This window comes from Hydra viridissima, unplaced genomic scaffold (genome assembly GCF_058129835.1).
Source record: "Hydra viridissima isolate aposymbiotic clone 2 unplaced genomic scaffold, HvirCarnegie_v1 scaffold_6, whole genome shotgun sequence".
Lineage (NCBI taxonomy): Eukaryota > Metazoa > Cnidaria > Hydrozoa > Anthoathecata > Hydridae > Hydra > Hydra viridissima.
The window spans coordinates 18,716,816-18,724,896 of NW_028324305.1; the positions used below are offsets into that span (position 1 = coordinate 18,716,816).

At 32.5% G+C, this 8,081-nt stretch overlaps 1 pseudogene; it reads right to left on the reverse strand.

Moving 5' to 3' along the window:
• Positions 1–281: 281 nt before the first annotated feature.
• On the reverse strand, positions 282–6,546 carry LOC149887371 (uncharacterized; annotated as a pseudogene).
• Between the last annotated feature and the right edge of the window lie 1,535 nt (positions 6,547–8,081).

Genomic DNA, 8,081 nt, shown 5'->3' on the forward strand with positions numbered 1-8,081 from the left:
TTTTTGTGGTGGTGGTTAATAGAATTTTCAAAACCGTGTTTTTATCGAGTTTCTTGGAAACCGCTGTTGCTCATTTATTTTTCACATCAATTGACAACAAAACTCACTAGTTTGAAAATGCATCTTTCTAATAAAGATCAATGACAAGCATAAATGAACATAAAATTTATGTTGCATATTTCTGCTGTTTCTATTGCAATTTACAAATGTTTACTGTTATAGTCCACAACACAGAGTTGTAGTCATTTTCCATATTCAGAGTGGCTGTTTGCTCTTTTGTATCACTCCCAGTGAGAATGAGAGCTGTGATGCAGAGATTCGGTTGTTTGTTCACTGAACTTACCAAGAGGCTCTTTTCGTTTTTCAATGAATTGTGCAATGTGGTAGAACGCAGCATGAACTTTGGGAGTCACACTTACCCTTTCTAAGTCTGTATATGAGCTCTTAAATTCAGTAATTCTTTGCGTATAGTTCTATTCAAGAGATGTTCCAAAACAGGAAGAAACAACTTTTCCGAATTTTTTTAGTGTGTCAATGATGCCAAAAATTTGGAAAGCACAATTTTATTCAGCAAGCCTTTGAAGCACGTCAATGTTTTTCAGTAGTTTGTGGCAGTCATTTCCTTCAAAAAGACCTCCTTGAAAAAGCTGGATTTTAAGACTACCTGTCTTTCAATGTTTTGTAGAGGAGGTTCACCATACCCAGAAGAAAATATAGTTCCATGGGTGAAATCAAGTCAAGTACAAGTTCGCTATTTGACTTAGAGATAAGAGGCTCATGGACTACATTTTTGAAATCTTTCGCTTTTTTTACTTCTTTTCCAGCAGCTTTGAAAGCTTCAAAGCAATTTCGAAGTGATTCAAATGTACCAAGGTTTCCACAATTTTCCAAATTTTGCAAGACAGTATCACACCATGTACATGGGTGACTACTTGCATGTGACTGCAAATCACAAAGAATGTTTGCCAATTTCAATTCACATGACACAACAAATGGAACATTTTAAGGACAGATCAAGGTCAAAAGTTTCTTAACATTATCAAAATTTTCTGGTACATCTTAAGCAATTGCAACAAGAAGCTGTCGTTTTACACTACTGTCTGCTACAGTTTGGCAAGTCAAGGTCTTTTTTCTGGGTTGGCATGGAATGGGACTATTTGTATTGAGCTCTTGAATGCCCAGATTGATTTTGAAAAAGCCACCACCATTATCCAACCCCAGCTTGACAGGATGTTCTGAGCATATTTGTCTTTCAAGATCGCATTTTGAATCTCTTAAAGATTCTTGCAGTGTACAGCAATTTCATTGTATTTGGCATTTTCAAACTAGTGAGTTTTGTTGTCAATTAATGTGAAAACTAAATGAGCAACAGCGGTTTCCCAGAAACTCGATAAAAACACGATTTAGAAACTTCTGTTAACCACCACCACAAAAATACTTATGGTTGATATAAGTTAAAGTTCTATTTGAAAGATTTGATGGAAATTACTTATGCTTTAAAAATGCAAAAGTAAAAAGTTACTCAATTTGTGTAATTAAATGTGAATTTAAAAAAAAAAATTTTTTTTGCGGACAAAAAAACTTCATAAGTCAATATAAAGAACACGGATTATTAGTAAATAAATCAATAAAAATTTAACTTATCTGAAATGTATTATCATATAACCAGATTGACAAAAAAGCTTGTATCACGCTAGCCAGCACGGGAACATACAAAAAACGTATAATTAATGTTTTGGACGCGTTCTAAACGCATGCAAGTGAAGACTCTCAATGATGTCCTCTTTGGGCGATTAACTTCCATATGCGTATAAAATTGATCCTGATATCCCAGCTGACATTTGGTCCGCAAAAGACGTCTTTGAACGTTCAAAAGACGTTCAGAATTTCTTTTAAACGTTCAAAAGATGTTTGTTATGCTTTTGGAGCGTAATTTAGTAATCACAAATTTTTTTGAGCTTTTTGTGACTTTAACGTTCAAAAAGCATAAGTGGCGTAAGTGAATACACAATTATAATACAAGAGGTTTTTTCCAGAAAATTTAAAGTAACAAAACATATTTTAGATTACAAATTCTACAAAAATAACAGTATGGATTTCTTTTTCACGGCCACTGCTGCCTTTTCTATCCGCCTAAAAAATAAAAACGAAAAGTATTAAACGAGTGTGTCATTAAAATCTTCTAGGTCTGATGCCTGATTCATGAAATATGAATCAAGTAATTCACTACGTTCACCTACCATAAATATAAGTCAAAGTTCATATATTAACTTAAAAAAACGAAAAAATTGTCTTATTCTTATACGTGTTACAGGAAATAGACCCTATTAAACATATTTCTTGAATCTCATTGTCATTGAATATGCTAATCCAGCAGGTAACTAAAAAAGTTTTAGTACAAAAGGTAAATTGGAATTCTTTACAAATATTTTTCACTAATACATTTTTTCACATGTGCTTTATAATGTTTTTAACAGAATTGTGGCTATGAAAAAAGCCTTTTTCGTGATGATTATGACTGCCTAATTCGAATAAGACGCATCTTTTGTATTTACCATACAGCATTGACATCAGATAGAAAATGTAGATTTTTCAAACAGGTTTAATCTTGTCTTCTAAAGGCATCAATATCCACAGAAGCAAAAGTCTAACTTTCAGCATGCTCTGATAAAACCTTGCAATAATAAACAAAAAAAAAATATATCTGGTATGCCCTAGGGTAAAAATAAATCAAAATAACTTAGTTCCTGATGCATAACACATTTTACCATTAAAACATTAACAAAAGTAAATCCCTTAATGTTTGCTTTGACAAATCCTCACATTATTACCTGAAATAAATTAAATATGATATATAAAAATGATAATGAAAAAGTATAGAGCCATTCATAGACTAGCTATTAGGGGATGGGAGGTGCCATACGGTCAAGTTACTCTGATTTACTAAAATTACTAAACACCAGCATCTTTGTAATTTGTAGAAAACTAAAATAATCTGAAGCTATATTAAAAGTTAATTATTAAATAATACAAAACAGACATTTCTATGCACTAATTTTTTAAGCTTTTGCCACTGATTCACAAGCAACAAACCACTGTCAACTTCTCTAATTTGTTGGTGACTTGGTTGGTATAGACAGTTAATTGTATTTTTAGAACACGATATAATTGAAACAATTTGGTTTTGTACATGTAAAGTTGCCATTTGTTTCTTCATTGAGTCATAAATTTTAACTAAATCAATTCAACAATGTGTGCTAATCAATAGCCAGTTAAAGGATCCATCATGCAAAGTTTATAGCATCTCCTTTTACTGTTTGCTGAACATAAGATTAATTCCTAATAAAGTGTCTTGCATATCTTGAATTGCAAGAAATCGATTTCTTAACCCTTTGCACCCTAGCCTAGTAATGCATAAAGGCTACCAGCAACTCCAGCACTATATTAGTTCCAAGTACATACCTATGATATAGATGAAAAATAGAGTCGTTTAAATAAAACAAAATTTTTATTTCTTAGTTATTTTGTAAACAAAACATATTCTAATTTATACTATAAAAGAAAAACATAAACTTTATGACTTAAAATTTTTTAAAGTGTGATATCTTTCGAAACAATTGTCCATGCGCATTCGCGGTTTACCGGGACAAGTATCACAGTATTCCGAAGTTTCGCGTCTTTGTCCTTTTTCCTGTCTATTAGAACAAATAATACAATCTCTTTTCTTGTCTTTTTGCAATATGTGCAGTTTTTTGTCCAGTCTTGTTTCAGTTGCTGAAGTGAAAGGTCTTGATCGATCTTCGCGGATTTCGCCTACAAGTTGATCGACTAATCTCTTGACGAACTTCAATGGGGTAGTGGTTTTTCGTTCTTGCTTTTTTTTACACACTTATATAAAATGTATGCATTTGTTGCAGATATCTCCATTCCCCAAAAGAACATCTTCCTCCACCACTTAAGAGATTTTCTTAGAAAACAATATGATGATGCGTATTGATCAGCGCGATCAACACCACCTATTGAAGTTGTGTAGTTAATAACAATTTTTAGCTTTTCCAAATTTTGTTGTTCACCTCCTTTTACAAATCTGGTTTTTGTAATGAATTCAGCGCTATCACTGGTGCTTATCAGCGTAACCACCCTTTTATCTTTCCAAGACAATATCATCGTTCTTCCCTTTTTGTAAGCGATCGATTTATTTTCACTGAATTTGTGTTTCTTTATTGGATCAGGTGTGCCCTTGCGATTGATTTTTATTGTACCTGTTAGATGGCATTTCATTTGTAATAATTCTTCCGCTAGGACAATGCTAGTGTAATACCTATCTGTATACATATAGTAACCTTGTGCGTCTGGTACGTTCGACAATAAATTGTTATACAGGTGCAATGGAATTCTAGTACTGACAGGCAATTGAGGTTTTATAAGATTATCGGAGGTAATACTACCATAATATGGGAGAATATTGTACACATCCAGTTTCTGAGTCAGCCAAATCGTATATGCGTATGCCCCATTTTGTAGGCTTATTTGGATTGTAGGTTATAAAACTAATTTTACCTTTGAATTTTATAACCGATTCGTCGACACATCTTGTCCCGGTACAAAATATTCCGCAAATTTTGAATTGATATATTCAATAAAATTACTGACCCGTTGAATCCGTGTTTGATGTCTGTTTGTTGCTGATTAACTGTTTTTAAATGTAACATCCAAAATAGTTGGTTAAATCTGCTTCTAGTGAACACATCAGAAAAAAATGGTATTTTGGTATTTGCACTAGTACACCAATAATCTTGAACATTTGGCAAAACCACAGTTCCCATATTCAAAATTACACCGATAAAGGCCCAAAACTCCTCCTTATTTGTGTCGCGCCATGTATGCCATATAGAATCTTTGGAAAGAGTTTTATTTTTCAATTTGGTCTTGGCGTAACTATTTGTTTCTGACACTTTTTCGTCCACTAACTCTTCCGTGAAATACTGTTTAAAAAATTGTAATGGTTCCTCGATGTTGAAAACTTGTGGCCCTGGTATTTTATTTCCAGTTGAAAAATTGATATTTTCCAAAGGAATGCTGCTTCCCGTAATATTACTTTATACATCGCCGTCTACAGATAGTGTATCTTCGTCCTGTAAATCAGATTCAATAATTGCAATTCTTCTTTTTTTTCTAACTACTATTACGTCACTATCTGTCTCTAAATGATTTTCTAATTCGATTTCACTTAAATCGGCGCTTGCAAACGCACAATCGAGTTCATCTTCCACATCACTTATTTCACAACTATCGTCAAAATTTTCGCCGTCCATCCTCACTACACGAAGGGTTATAACGTAATGAATGTAACGAAATATACTTAAATAGAGCACTTTTTACTCTTATTACAATATAAGCATAATAAAGGTATGATAAACACTATGAGATAAGCACAGACTACTTTGATTAACTAACTGTTAAGTGCGCACAGGTAGCAAAACAACTATGTCGCCGTAGAGGCGACAGCGGATTTGCTGTTAGCTTTTTAATGTCGCAAATACGGCGACAACGAAGTGCAAAGGGTTAATATTGCATGAGCAGCATTAGTTTTGATATTTGTTAACATGTTTTGATTCAGAATACTCTCAAACACAGATACACTAACTGTAATGCTATTTTTGGGTGAGTAAGAATGAATATGGTCAATGTTTATAATATCTGCCTGATTTTGTAATGACATTGTTTGACTAGATGTAGTCTTTTGGACTAAATTTGTTTCTGGGTAACTACTGAATGACAAATCTAAATGAGTTGCTTCTTGATGCTGAATATTAGTTTCTATATCTTGACATGGATAACAAGATTTAAGCTGAGGAACGCTTACTTTTGTCTTTAAAATTACACCCTAAAGGTTTTTTAAAATGCATTGACCTTTCACATTTAAAGCAGTAAGAATATATGGTGTCAACCACTCCTTAGATAAAGGCTCACCTTTGCGACCACGCTTTCTTGCATTTAATTTCATCACTTGATCATTAGCTATAAATGTAAATGTATTTGCATCTTTTTTTGAGACTTTTTTCATGTGCCGCTTGCACTGCTTTTCTTGAGCAACTTTTATATTTTGCTCTTATTTTTTTCTCTACAGCTTCACAATCATTAACTAGCTTTTCTACTGCAAAATAAGATATTTTTTCAGAAAAACTACTAATTTAACTTTCATTAGTCTCATTCTGAACCTTTATCACCTCAATACCTGGGCGATGTCTTATGTATGTAAGATAAAATGGAGTCATCTTTGTAGATTTCTGGCCTGATATGTTCAGTCCATAAGCAACTGCAGATGTGTAACTAATAGAAATTATCAAAAAAGAAATTAATAAATGAAATTGTACATTTTAGAGCAAATGAGTCAAAATTATAAAGACTATCAAACCTATCCCAGTCATTTATCTCATTATTAGTATACTTGCTTAAAGCACACCTAAAAGTTTGATTTGTGCGTTCATCTTGACCATTACTTTGAGGATGGTATGCTGATGTCACAGAATGTTTAATACCCATTAATTGAAAAATTTTATGGTTAAGCTCTATAACAAAAAAATTACAAATAATTGATAAAAAAATTTAACTACCACAAAGAAGATGAAAGTTTTAGAAAACCTTTTAGCATTTACCTCATTTACAAAATCTCTTCCTTGATCAGTGATTATTTTTTTTGGTGGACCATACAATTGAAAAGTGTTAACCAAAGCAGTGGTTAAAGCAACAGTAGATTTTTCAGGCAATGCTCTAGCAACAATCCATTTTGTAAGTAAATCTGTTATTATTAAAACATATTTGTTGCAGGGTTGGCATTAAAAAACCCACCCAAAAAAACCCAGTTAAAAAAACCCAAAAAAACCCGGGTTTTTTTGGGTTTTTTTAAAATGATATTTTATTCAAAGGATTCTCTTTGCTTGGTTTTTTTCTGTGATTTATTTATTTCAGAAAACATTTAAACATAATTATGAATAATTAAAAGGAAATTATTATTGAAAAGAGGATATGGATATGACAGAATATGGTATTTAATATGAATCAAAATTTTTAAAAGACATGATTTTTTTGAAATATTTCTGAAAAAATAGTTTTAGGATTTTTTACAATATACTTTCAGTGATCTCAGTGGCTTTCATCAACCATATCAAAGTCAGGCCTGTGTTCTATTTTACAAATTACTCAAGAAAATTTTATTCAAACAGTATTATTATTTGTATAGCATTAAGTATATTTAACTTTCATATTTCGATGCAATGCGTATTTTTCAGAAAAAAATCTTTATAAGAATGCCATTCGGAAGTGGAAGGAAGAAAGGATGGGAGTGGAAGGAGGTCAGTGAGATAGAAGGGGATAAAAATAGTGTTCAGTGTGACAATTGTTCAGAGAAGATTAGTGGAAAAATTGAAAGAGTTCGTATTCATTTGGAGAAGTGTAAAGAGAGAAAGAAGGACACTGATGAACAAGAACCAAGACCTGGAAGCTCAATGAGCAATATTAGCCTCTTGTTAAATGAGTCAGATACTTCAATTTCCGAAGGATCTATTATGTCCAGCTCCACACCAGCAAAAAGGTTTAAAAGCAGTAACTTAAATAACTTTGTAGTTACAACATCAAATGATCAGAAAGATGTCATTGATATGCAAGTTGCCCGATTTTTTTTCAGCTCTAACATGTCTTTTAATTCAGTGGAAAATTGTGAGTTTCAGAAACTTTGCAAATTTCTTCGCCCTGGGTATGTCCTAACAAGCCGAAAGAAACTGGTTGGAGATCTATTAAATGAAGTCTATGATGATCTGTCAGCTGGGGTAAAGAACGAACTGGAAACCAAAGACAAGTTGGTAATTTGTCAAGATGGATGGTCTAGTAATCAGAATGACCCAATAATTGCTCACTCATTTTATGATGGAAAAAAGAGTTATCTGTACAACATAGTTGACTCAGGATCAGAAAAAAAACCTGCAGAATACTGCTTCAAAATCATCAATGAAGCTATAGTTAGCATAAAAAATGATTATAATAAGTTTGTATTTGCTGTCTGCACTGACAATGAAGCTAAG